The following is a 13,260-nucleotide window of genomic DNA, read 5'->3' as shown; positions in this document are numbered from 1 at the left end:
GTGATTTTATGTCTCTCTAATCAAAATGGAACCAACGAGAAGTTTTGATTAGAGATTAAAAAAAGGGGGGTTATAATGGCATGTGATGATATTCTGACCAACATTGATTATTTTCATGTGTCCTTTATGAATAAAGGAGGTTCTTTTTTCGTTTTCTGCCAAACAGTAATACAGTTTAAAATATGATGATATTTTGGCATAAACAAACCTTATGGAAGTAACTTTCCCACGTGGAGAGTGGAGATCATTGTCTCATGTAACAAATCTCCCAACTTTCTGCCATTAAGGTTGTAGGATTTTAATCATAATGTTAAAGCAGACATTGGGAGAGGTCTCGGGATGCATGTGCCGACATGCACATTACTAATGCAATGGAGTTTAAAGTCAAAACTATTGGATTTATTCCACTAGAATTTGGAGGTGCTTAATTCTCCATCTTATTGATGATTGTTCATGCTCCTGGTTATTGGAGAAATTTATTATTTTTTGTTCTCGGGCAGATGACATGATTTTGTATGTTATTAAGTCAACTCCAATTATGTAATGTTAGTCCTGCCCTAGGGTGAGACAAGTTATGTTTTCACTGAATGGGTCTTTTGTCAATATTATATACTATGCTACAATTTAAGATACAAGAGAAGTGTAATTAATGAGACCTCATCAAAATTGTGGTTTTAGACCACATTTCGAGGGGGGGAATGGAAGTCTCATTTAATATGAGATATCACATTCAATTCTCGTATTTAGACCATAGCGTGTACAACTAAGCAAAATATGTATCTCAATTCTCCAATTAAGATGGAACCAACGAGAAATCTTAGTTGGAGAATGAATGAAAAGCACATTCTAAGGTTCTCTAATTAAGATGCAACAAGTCTTATTTAGAAGAATGAATAAAAAAATTTAGAAGAATGAATGAAAAATGACTCCTTTGTCATGTTAGTGTGTACTTAGTCCCTTGTGAGCATTATGAAGCACACATGAATGCTAAAGTGTCAATCTTGCTAGCCTAATGACCATAATGATGTAACATGTTGATTATATATTGACCAACGTCGTTTATAATCATATGTCACACTTCACTCAAGTGGCAAGTTTGTCAGTATCATGTGGCTTGTGGTTATATTTCTGACTAACGTCGTTTGTAATCATTTGTCATTTTGTGGTTTAGAACTGAAATGATTATTATCAAGATTTTGGACATGTTTTACATCCTTTAAATAAAATGATCGTCGGGAAACCTGGAGCATATGAACATGAATCTTAAGGATAACTATGTTAGATCTTTGTTCATATGCATCAGGTAAGTTGACAAAAAATGCGTTGCAACAGTTAATGTTGAGACTTAACATTTTCCCTGTGATTGATAATGTGTGTGAATGATCATCTTAGAAGCTTGTGTGATAATGAGCTCTAATGATGTATGGAGCTCAATAGAGTTTCCTAAGTGGGTTGTTATGACGCTTGTGTTATTATTATAGCATGCTCTTGTGTTGATTGAGTTAATAATGTATGTATAACTCAACCGTCAGGTTTTGTCAAATAGATGAAGTTAACATAAGGTATGTTGCCTCAAGAAATTCAATTATGAAATAAGGCGAGCGTTGGGACAAGGGGGGGTAAGTTCACTAAATGTGAAGATGGAATATTTTTTGGCGAGCCAAGAATTTGTATCTTCCATTGACATAAAGGATCTTGGTGATGCCTTATACTTTATTTGTATCGAGGTTCATCAAGATATAGGTCCAAAAGGAGTATAAGTTCTCTTATGACGACATACGTCGATAGAGTACGAAAGAAAATATTATGTGGCAGTACTCTATCTCACCTGCTACTCAAGTTAAGGGCGATAAAAGTGGACATCTCAGTGTCCAAGGAACATTTATGAACTGATCAGATAATGTTAGTTCCTTATGCTTCGGTTGTCAGAAGCAATATATGTATTCAAGTATGAAGGCGCACCCTCTTATTTATGATCGGGTAACTTGGCAAATTATGTTTAATCTAGAATTGGACCGCTAGAAATTTGTTATCAAGCTTTGCAGTATATACAAGGCGATGACTATTACATGCTCACTTATAATGAGTTTGATAACCTCATACATGTGGGTTAGTTAGACTGTGACGCCCCCGATTCAATCGTACACTAATCATACACGCAAACGTGTACGATCAAGATCAGGGACTCACGGGAATATATCACAACACAACTCTACAAATAAAATAAGTCATACAAGCATCATATTACAAGCCAGGGACCGCGAGGGCTCGAATACAAGAGCTCGATCATAGACGAGTCAGCGGAAGCAAAAATATCTGAGTACAGACATAAGTTAAACAAGTTTGCCTTAAGAAGGCTAGCACAAACTGGGATACAGATCGAAAGAGGCGCAGGCCTCCTGCCTGGGATCCTCCTAAACTACTCCTGGTCGTCGACAGCGGCCTGCACGTAGTAGTAGGCACCTCTCGAGTAGTAGCAGTCGTCGTCAACAGTGGCGTCTGGATCCTGGGCTCCAACATCTGGTTGCGACAACCAGGTACAAAGGAAAGGAGGAAAAGAAGGAGAAAGCAACCGTGAGTACTCATCCAAAGTACTCGCAAGCAAGGAGCTACACTACATATGCATGGGTATATGTGTAAAGGGCCATATCAGTGGACTGAATTGCAGAATGCTAGAATAAGAGGGGGATAGCTAATCCTTTCGAAGACTACGCTTCTGGCAGCCTTCGTCTTGCAGCATGTAGAAGAGAGTAGACTGAAGTCCTCCAAGTAGCATCGCATAGCATAATCCTACCCGGCAATCCCCTTCTCGTCACCCTGTTAGAGAGCGATCACCGGGTTATATCTGGCACTTGGAAGGGTGTGTTTTATTAAGTATCTGGTTCTAGTTGTCATAAGGTCAAGGTACAACTCCAAGTCGTCCTGTTACCAAAGATCACGGCTATTCGAATAGATTAACTTCCCTGTAGGGGTGCACCACATAACCCAACACGCTCGATCCCATTTGGCCAGACACACTTTTCTGGGTCATGCCCGGCCTCGGAAGATCAACACGTCGCAGCCCTACCTAGGCACAACAGAGAGGTCAGCACGCCGGTCTAAATCCTATGGCGCAGGGGTCTGGGCCCATCGCCCATTGCACACCTGCATGTTGCGAGGGCGGCCGGAAGCAGAACTAGCCCCCCTTAATACAAGAGCAGGCTTACGTTCCAATCCGGCGCGCGCCGCTCAGTCGCTGACGTCACGAAGGCTTTGGCTGATACCACGACGTCGAGTGCCCATAACTGTCCCCGCGTAGATGGTTAGTGCGTATAGGCCAGTGGCCAGACTCAGATCAAATACCAAGATCTCGTTAAACGTGTTAAGTACCCGCGAACGCCGACCAGGGCCAGGCCCACCTCTCTCCTAGGTGGTCTCAACCTGCCTTGTCGCTCCGCCACAAAGTAAGAGTCGGGGGCCGTCGGGAACCCAGGCCCACCTCTACCGGGATGGAGCCACCTGCCCCTCCAGCCCCCAACTCCGAACAGTACCTCAGGTAATGTAACAGTGTAAAGTATATAGTATATGCCCATGATCACCTCCCGAAGTGATCACGACCCAGTAGTATAGCGTGGCAGACGGACAAGAGTGTAGGGCCACTGATGGAACACTAGCATCCTATACTAAGCAGTAGGATAGCAGGTAAAGGTAACAACAGTAGTAGCAAGGACAGGCTATGTAGCAGTATAGGATTAACTGAAAGCAGTAACTTTTTTTCAAATTTCATAATCTTTTTTAAAATTTACGATTTATTTCAAATTTCTGATTTTCTTTTTTTTCAAAATTTAAACTTTTCTAGAAAAGTCAATGGTCAACCAGCCGGACCAGTTGAACCAGCGAACGGTCGAACCAGGCGAACGAGGGGCGTTCGAGCGGGAGCTCCTATCCGGCGCTCTCAGCAACCTGAAAATGGTTCTCAGCGAGGATCGAACCCGCGCCATGAGAACAGCGAATGAGTCTAGCTAACCACCAGACCTAGCTTGCGCTACTGATGAAATTCAGGGCGAAATTTATAAGTACATTTGTAGTCGCGTAATTTATTGCACACGTAAACTGTTAATGTAGCGCTTTGATTTTTAATTTTCTGAAAACATTTTGGAAAAAGTCCATGAATTACAGGAAAAGTTCATTTGTTTTGAAAAAAAATAATAGATTTTGAAAAAAAGTTCATGATTTTGAGATAAATGTCTATGAATTTTGAAAAATAGTTCACAAATCTTGAGAACAAAGTTCATCAAAATTCAAAAAGGGTTCGTCAATTTTGAAAAAAAATTCACCGATTCGAAAAAAGTTCATCAAAATTCAAAAAAGGTTCATCGATTTTGAGAAAAGTTCATCCAAATTCAAAAAAGGTTCATCGATTTTGGAAAAAGTTCACCAATTCAAAAAAAAGTTCATCAAAATTCAAAAAAAGGTTCACCGATTTTGAACAAACTTCATCAATTTTGAAAAACAGGTCACGAATTTGAAAAAAGATCGTCGGTTTTGGAAAAAAGTTTACAAAAAAGGTGAAAAAAGTTCATCGAAATTGAAACAAAATTCATCAAATCTGAAAAAAGTTCATAGATATTGAAAACAGTTCATTGAAATTGGAAAAAAGTTGATCGAATTTAAAAAATAGTTCATCAAATTTGAATAAAGGTTCATCAAAATTTAAAATAAGTCCATGGATTTTGAAAAAAAAAGGTCATCAATTTGAAGAAAATGTTCGTGTATTTGCAAACAAATTCATCGTTCCAAGACAAAGAAAAATAAAGAAAAATAAAAATAAAAAATGGAAAACAAAAAAAGGAAAAAAGAAGAACGAAGAACGAATAATAGACGAAAAAAGTAAAACATAACCACGTCTCGGTCTGTGGTGGCGTGGTTAAACTATCTGTCCCTCACGAGGGAGGTAGGTGGTTCGAATCCTCGCAGCTCACATTTTTGCGGATTAGACACCAAATAAAACGGAATCGATAACTCCCGAATGACCGGTATTTTCATATCTCATTCCGAACGTGTCGAGAGCCACTTGATCAAAACGCACATATCTTAAAGCTAACCCCTGCCACGTCATCCAGTGCCGAGCGTTCAGAGAAGCGGTCGTCATGAATGAACCCCACTCCCCACTCCATTCCCCACATGCCGAATCCTCCTGGCCGGCGACCTGGAGACCCGAGTGAGGCGGAGGCCGACCGCGGGCAGCTCGCCGACGCGAAGCACTAGCCGTTGTTCTTCGGATCCGCGCCGCCCGGCTCGAGCTGCCGTCGTGGGTGGAGGCCGTGGGCCGCGGCGGCCGCTGAGCAGCCTTCATCTTCCCTTCCCGAGCTGGCCGACCTCAACGCCATCGGAATCCGCCGTCGGCGAGCTGACCGTCCCCGCCGCCATCAGAGGCCTCCGCCTCGGGCTGCTCCACCCTCTCGATGCGGCTGCCATTGCGAGAAGAGCCCCTTTCAGCTCCGGTGGTGATCCCCTTTGCCGCTGTGGGAGAGGAGTCTCCTCGGCTCCGGCGGCGATCCAACAAGCGGCAACCATGGCGGGGTTGCAGCTGCGCGCGACGCTGCTCGCGACGGCCGGCGACATCGCGGCTTCCGTCCTAGAGCTCCCTCTCCGCCGTTTCGCCTTACACAAGCGTGACGCGGAGGTTCTGGCATGGCTTCCTGCATCAACAGCTGATGGCCATCCATGGCCCAGTGCCCTCCGTCGGGGGAGCTGTTGGTGCTCGCGTAGGCGGCATGCTAGAGGATGAGTTGCGGCTCGGACAAGATCTGGGGAGGTCGGCGGCTTACTCTTCCATTTTCCCCCACGATCGAGCCAACAGGAACTGCTACTGCTGCTCCTGTGGTATGCTGCTATCCCCTTTTTTGTGATTGCTTCTGTTTTTCCTTTAGATCATATGCAGTGTTTTTGCTATGGTGACTGGATTAAGTTGCCACGAGTACCGAGTTCACACATCGTCTTGGCATGTTTTTTAGAAATCTTTGTAATAGTTCACACATCATCACGACAGTTTTTAGAAATCTTTGTAATAGTGACACGGCAAATTTTAGTTTAAGTTGCCATGGCAATTTTCAGTTCAAGTCGCCATGGCAAATTTATTGGAAAGAGCATGGCAAATTTTTTGTTTAAACATGATGGCAAATTTACATTTCCAGAACATGGCAAATTTATTGGAAAGAGCATGGCAAATTTTTTGTTTAAACATGATGGCAAATTTACATTTCCAGAACATGGCAAATTTAACTATGTAGCACGGTAAATATACTTTTATAGCCATGGCATTTTTTAATATATTTTCATGGCAAAAGTATTCCATTTTTGCCATGGCAAATTTAACTCCTCTTTTTGCCATGACAAAAATAAGTTTATTTTCACATGGCAAATTTTAGGTTATGTTGCCATGGCAATTTTTAGTTTAACTCGTCATGGCAATTTTATTATAAAGAGCATGACAATTTTAATTCAAATATTATGGCAAATTTAAATTTATAGAACACAACACATTTTACTATATAGCATCTTAAATATACTTGTGTAACCATGGCATTTTAAAATTTATTTCCATGGCAAAAGTACTACTTTTTTGCCATGGCAAAAATTAAACCATTTTTCCATGGCAAATTTTACTCCATTTTATGCCATGGCAAACTTCTTTAATTAACATATTCGAAAACATGTAAAGTTGCCATGGCAAAGTTATAATTGTTGAAAAACATGGCAAACTTTGCCATGGCAACTTACGATGTTCAAAAACATGGAACATTTTGTAGATGTTCAAAAAATATGACAAATTCGCCATGGCATTTTAAAATGTTCAAAAAAATGGCAAACTTTTAATATGTGCAAAAACATGGTAACTTCTTTTAATTAAGTTTGTTCAAAAACATGACAAACTTATTTTAATTAACATGTTCACAAATATGCAAACTTGCCATGGAAACTAAACATGTTCAACATAACGTGGCAATGTTTGTAGACGTTTAAAAACATGGCAAATTTGGCATGGCAACTAAAATCTGTATTGTTTATAGATATGTCTTTTTCCATGGCAACTAAATGCACTTTTTGCTATGGTTCGTGTCTTTTTGCCATGTCCATCCGGAGAATGTTGGTCATGGACATTACAAATTAGTTTGAGAACACGCCAAGTTTGTTCTTTCAAATTTGTTTTTGCCATGGGGATTACATGCAGAATATCATTACAACTTAAGATGTTTTCTCCATTGTTTTCCGAAAATTTTCTATGTGTCTAGAGAGAACTTTTTTCACCATATCACTTCACGGCAACTTTTGCGTTTTTCTGTAAACTTCATAGTGATCACAGCTTTTCGTACTGTACAGATGCAAAATGCCATGATTTTTCCTATTTTTCGCCATTTTTTTAAAACATAAACTTGAACGTGGCAATTTTTTTCATAGAATGGCAAAAGTCCATGGCAATTGTAACGTGTAAAAGAACATTGTTTTTTAATCACATAAAAACTAGGCTTTTTTTTACTAATCGCAACTTAATATGGGCTTTATTTTTCGTTTTCCTTTCACAGGAAAAAGGCCGGACCTGGTTGGTGGGGGCGTTCGGGCTGGGGCGTTCTCCTCCCGAACGAGTCGTACTCGTTCGATCGATTACCCTCCCGTCCGAACGTCTTGGGTCCTCCCAGACCGAACGGTCGCGCGTTATCGGGGTCCAAATAAAAACACGGAAATGGGCCGGCCCAGTGCGCCGCGGGGGTGTGCGGGCTGAGGTTAGATGAGCTGGCCCATAGTGCGTGCGCGTGAGCGCCAGCGCCGATTAGGACCTCCCGTTTTTGTCGCTGATCGATTCTGTTTCGCAGCGTGGACTGGCACAGCGCATGTTCGTTCTCCTTGGGCAGTTTCCTGGATCAATGTGCCCGAAATGCCCCTGGCTCCCGCGCCTCCCCTTCCAAGATGCTTCCTTTTCCCCTTCAAAAGACGACGAGTGCACCACAGGCGCACAGCCTTGCATCCTCGTCATCTTCGCCTGGACCCCTCTCTCTCTCTCTCTCTCTCTCTCTCTCTCTCTCTCTCTCGGGATCGCTCCACGCCACCTCCATTTCCTAGAGCGAGGGATCCCCCGAGTAGAATTGTGAAGCTGCAGATCGAGGTACTGTATCCCACAATTCCCTTCTCGCCGCGCGTTACCCCGACCGCTGATTAATTCCTTCTGTCAGTAGCCGCCAAGTGATTGATTTCGGTTGTGGGTGTGGCCGGAGGAACCGTGGATCTTGAGCGGGTTGTTTCGAGATCACGCCCCCCTTGATCTGTCCTTGGTAGATCCCCGCTTTTCCGTTCAGGGCGCAGTGGCTTCGCTTGTGTGGATCCCTCAGTGTTGTACTACTGTTGCTATACATAGCCTAGTTCTTCAGACAACGAAGCTGGGAACAAGGATAGATGCACCCCTCCATCTGCGCCAGAGTTTTACGATCTGTGTCCCTCGAGTGCAACAGCCATAGCCTCCATTTGGTCATGTTGTAATGAACTTACATGGCCCTTGATTTGCATTACTCATCGCAGGTGCAATCTGCGGCTTGAAATTATAATTTCAAGCCGCAGATTGCACCTGCGATGGGTCGATCTTAGAACATCATTTCCTGCAGTACTGTAGTTCGTCGTCCCATGTATCTTATGTCGGTCGATCTTAGAACATCATTTCCTACAGTACTGCAGGTCATCGTTCCATGTATCTTATGTCACTCACTGGGCATGCCTCTTTTATGAGGTCCCCACATAATAACCTTTGGACTGGATTCATGAGTTAACATGATGAATCGTTTAAACAGTGTATCTATCTACTAGCATGAATTATAATTTTCGCTTCTTCAATTATCTCTGAAGTTTGGTAGTGCATTATTTTGACACATGGAAGATGCAATATCGCTGTATTAGGTGTTTATTTCCACGTCCCGATGAGTGCAGTTATTACTGTGATCTTACAAATCAGGCTGTTCATAAGCATATAAAACCATGTACTAGTTCAAGGTGCTTAGAGAAGTACTTCGTAAAAATAAACAGATTGTCGCTTAAACCGTTGCTTGTTTTTTTAACAGAGGTGCCAAGCACCGGTGCTTAAGAAAACAACATGTTCATTTTTACAAGCACCTCTCTAGGCCCCTTGCATTATACATGTCCTAATGCAGTTGATCAGTTAATGGTATTCTTGTGGATTATAATGGTTCAGAAAAAACTTCCTTATGCTGATACCAGTCTTTTTCTTGGCATTGCCAGAAGTGAGCCATGGCGAAGATCAAGCCGAGAGCACTGCTGGCACAGAGCAAGCAGAAGAAGAGCCCTACTAAAATCGGCCCAACAATGTTTGCCTTTATCGTCGTCGGTGCCCTAGTGGTGTCCTCACTCTACGCATACAAGTACTGGATGAGCAATGGACCAGCTGGAGCAGAAAGTGTTGCTGGGAACTAAGCCCGAGCAAGTGTGGAATGATTGAGTTTTGTTGTTGTATGTATCATCTTGTTGGCTAATTTCCGTTGTTGTACTCCAGTAAATGGAACGTAGACAGATTTTTTGCCATGTTTAGTTCTTCTTACCCCCATGGTACATTGTATTAATATACTTGCTATGTCACATTCTTTTCATTATTGCTATGTCACATTCTTTTCATTATTGCTATGTCACATTCTTTTGGTGGCGCTTTACAAATTTATTTATTTTTCATTATTGCTCCGATTTTGAGCTTTCTTGGAACTTAAGACCTTTTTTTTTGAATTTTCTGGAACTTAAGACCTTGTTACGCTTTTTAATAATATGGTTGCATGCATCGATTGATGCAGAGGCCGGAGGTAATCCTCCTTTTCCAAAAAAAAATGTCACATTCTTTTCTTTGACTTGATATTTTTCTCTTCGGGATGATCTTGCTGGAATGATTGATATCCGTGGCAGTTTGTGGTTGTTTAACAGTTGTTATGGTTTACTGGCTTGGAACTCACCACTGTTGCTCCTCAAGCAAAGCAAAAGTTGCTTATGAGTTGCTTCATGATTCTGCATCTGCTAATTATTCTGCTTGCAATGCTCATTTAGTCATTATTAGTAGTAGTATTTTCAACCATGTCGCTGTTGAACAGAAAAGGCAAATCACATGAAAGTACACACATAATGGACGCATGGTACCCCCGCTGCAAGGTGGGTTCGGTCGGTTGTTGCGCCGTTCCCATCAGAATTCAGATCAGCAGATGTATGTCTCCTTCTCTGCTCTGTCGCACCATCTTATTGGGGCATTTTCAATCGCTATAGCAGCCGAGAATATCGAAATGCTCATGACAGTTCTTGTTGGCATTAAAAATCTACTCGTATTACTGACTGAACTGAAATCTACCTGAAGTTTCGAAGAAGAAGAAATAAGAGGGGAAAACTAACCATTGCTTCGTTATCCTTTTGTATCATCTATAGTTTGGCCATGTCCACACGTTACACGTGTTCGTGAAAACAACACGCGTTGATGAGACGAGACTTGGGAGTTGGGAGTAACCCAATCCGACCTCCGCCCGATGACTGGCTAGGCGATGACCACAACAGGCGTGACTGCGACCCTTCTCCCTTCCACGGCAGCTACCGATGTTTGGTGCACCCAACTCGAGCCAGTAGGATACGTTTTCCTAACACCACTTTTCTGCCCGGTTTTTTGCACGCTTTACAGGTCAAAAAGAAAATCTCACTGGAAAGAAATTTCTTGTTGTCTGTACACTTCTATTTTGGACTCATCATCACTTTATTATTATTATTTTTAGGCCTAAATTTTGCAAGTCCGTTTTCGTTTCCACGATACACAAACGTTTCCTTTTACCCTACCCCCTCTCCCACCCTAAAAAAAACCGAAGTTATAGCTTTCACAGAATGAAAATTGATACCCTAAAAAAAACAGAATGAAAATTGACTCGGTGTCCAGTAAACACGTGGTAGCAGGTCCGTACGTAATCAGACAATATTAAGAAAATCAAAGGGTGTTTGGCCGTAAATGAATTGAACCGCACTCCCTTCTCTCATGGAGTATATAAATAATAATCTTGCAGCACCGGCCGATGGGCCGTCGCTCTCGGCCATTTCCGGCGTCGATCCACGGGAGAGGTCTCGATCGGTCCGACCTCTATCCCAACGTTAATGATGCCTGAATACTAGTCGCAAAATTAACCTGACCTGACCACGCACGCATGCTGGCTGGCATAGCCGATGGGTATCGCCATCGGGGCCGGTGATTGGTCCACGCATCTCGCAATCGCCAAGCCAGAGGATAGGCACCCGGCGGTCACCAGTTGACAGGGCCACGGACAGCACTTTGTAAAAAAAAAAGATCATCCGGCACCTGCGGTGAGATCTTGCCGTCGATCGCCGGCTTGATGATCAACTCTTTTTCTTACATGGTGGCCTGCGTCACCACAAAGCTGCTGCTAGCTAGCCGACGGGCCGGTCAAATGTGCCAGCCTGCCTGCAGTCGTAGCTTGGCCCAGCTATGACTGCCATTGAACGATTAAAATTATGTTTCTTATGTAGTACTCCCTCTCTTTCTAAATGTAAGTCTTTTTAGAGATTCTAATGCGGACTACATACAGATGTATATAGACGCACTTTAGAGTGTAGATTCATTTATTTTGCTTTGTATGTAGTCTTTAATGAAATCTTTAGAAATACTTATATTTAGAAACGGAGGGAGTACATAATTAGATCACAGTAAGGTACTCTCTTTGTCCCAAAATATAAGAATATTTTTAACACTACACTAATGTAAAATACGTTTTTATATTATGGGATGGAGGTTGTAATTCCAAGACCCGAATGTTTTGCAAGAAAGCGCCCTCAACTGGCACGTCGTTCATGCAAAAAAGAAAAAAACTAGCACGTCGTTGGCCAATTCAGCCAACCGGTAATCGGATGAGTTGCAACTACCACGCCGGTTGAGAACACGTTTGCAAATGCTTACGATGTAAGCTTAATTTGCCATTCTTTGAGAAAACTTCAGCTACGATCAGTTAGTGAACCCCGGTAGTATTTTCGGAATTATTTATGCTACCGGGTTTGTTCTGACAGTAGCATGTGACCGTGGAGGAGCCCTCCGATGTTCTGTTCCTGACCCCATGTTACCTCCGTGTACGTAAACACAGACGAGTTGTGAGTGCGAGGGAGTTCTCAGAGAAAAGGGGACCGAAGCCGCTGCCCGATTTCCGGTTTTCATTTTTCTGGGAAGCAAGGCGAGCGTCGTGCGCATACCTCACATGCTTTCAGTACGGCTCTCGAGCTCCAAAAACCGCTTTATTGAAAGGTGCACCTCCGCTCACCTCTTATACACTCTGTTTCTAAAGATAAGACTTTTTTTAAGATCGTATACGTGTATTTTAGAGAGTAGATTCACTCATTCTTAGAATGTAGATTCAGCCATTTTGCTCTATAGATAGTCCATATTAGTATATTTAAAAAAGCTTATATTTAGGAATGAAGGGTGTGGTTTCTTTTCTTCTTATAGTTTTTTTCTTGCGTGGTCTTTCCTTCTTACATTTAGTTAGCTTTTCTCCCGAAATCAGCATGCAAAATATGCAGAAGACAATGTACAGTGGTGTCCATTGTTATGCACGGGAAGCAATTTAATTTGATTCATCTCGGTTAAGGGGGTTTGGCGAGCCACCACCAGAAAAGAAACTTTCTTCCCCTCTCATCATCCTCAAAATATGTCGCCCGGCAAAGCCGTAACGCGCTGAGGCGGTGGAAAGGTCATGTTCGCGAGGTGTGGCTTGGTGCGACGGAGTTTGGCCGACTACTATGGTAACTATGCGTTGACCGATCGGGGTTGGCGGTGCTGCCCGAGTCGGCAGCATCCGAGAGCCCAAGAACCATCGCGACGGTGACCTTCGACAACAACCCAACCTGGCTAGGTCACCATAGAGGAGGGCATGGGGACATGGTCCTCGAAGACGACAAACTCGACTTCATGCTTAGATCCAACATGGGTGGCTTGATTTAGGTAGTCTATATGTTTTGACTGGGACGACGAGGTGGATGCCTCATCCCAATGTAGGAATAATGTCCTCCCAATTCTATCTCTGTCCCATCAATGTGCTAAGCTCCTGGGGAGGCCATGTGAAGGTGTGTCTTCGACAGATATTTTCTGGATCTTGTTGGTTTTGGCCTCTAGTGAATCCGGCCGGCGTTCATGATCTTTGAAGTATGTGCATGCTTTCATGATCTTTGGAGTATGTGCATGCTTTCTTTTAACGACGAGAC

At 42.8% G+C, this 13,260-nt stretch overlaps 2 long non-coding RNA genes across 2 annotated transcripts; both read left to right on the top strand.

Moving 5' to 3' along the window:
- The first annotated feature begins 5,137 nt into the window (after positions 1-5,137).
- LOC125543563 (uncharacterized) lies at positions 5,138-9,657 on the top strand. The gene is made up of 3 exons (XR_007298568.2): positions 5,138-5,865; positions 7,566-8,143; positions 9,265-9,657. It is a non-coding gene; the product is annotated as an uncharacterized LOC125543563 (long non-coding RNA).
- On the top strand, positions 8,150-8,823 carry LOC125543564 (uncharacterized). Its single transcript, XR_007298569.2, has 2 exons — positions 8,150-8,553; positions 8,593-8,823. It is a non-coding gene; the product is annotated as an uncharacterized LOC125543564 (long non-coding RNA).
- Positions 9,658-13,260: the final 3,603 nt, after the last annotated feature.

Source organism: Triticum urartu, chromosome 3A (genome assembly GCF_056163025.1).
Source record: "Triticum urartu cultivar PI428250 chromosome 3A, HENAU_Tu73, whole genome shotgun sequence".
In the NCBI taxonomy this organism is placed as follows: domain Eukaryota; kingdom Viridiplantae; phylum Streptophyta; class Magnoliopsida; order Poales; family Poaceae; genus Triticum; species Triticum urartu.
This window is presented reverse-complemented; position numbering and strand designations above follow the sequence as displayed.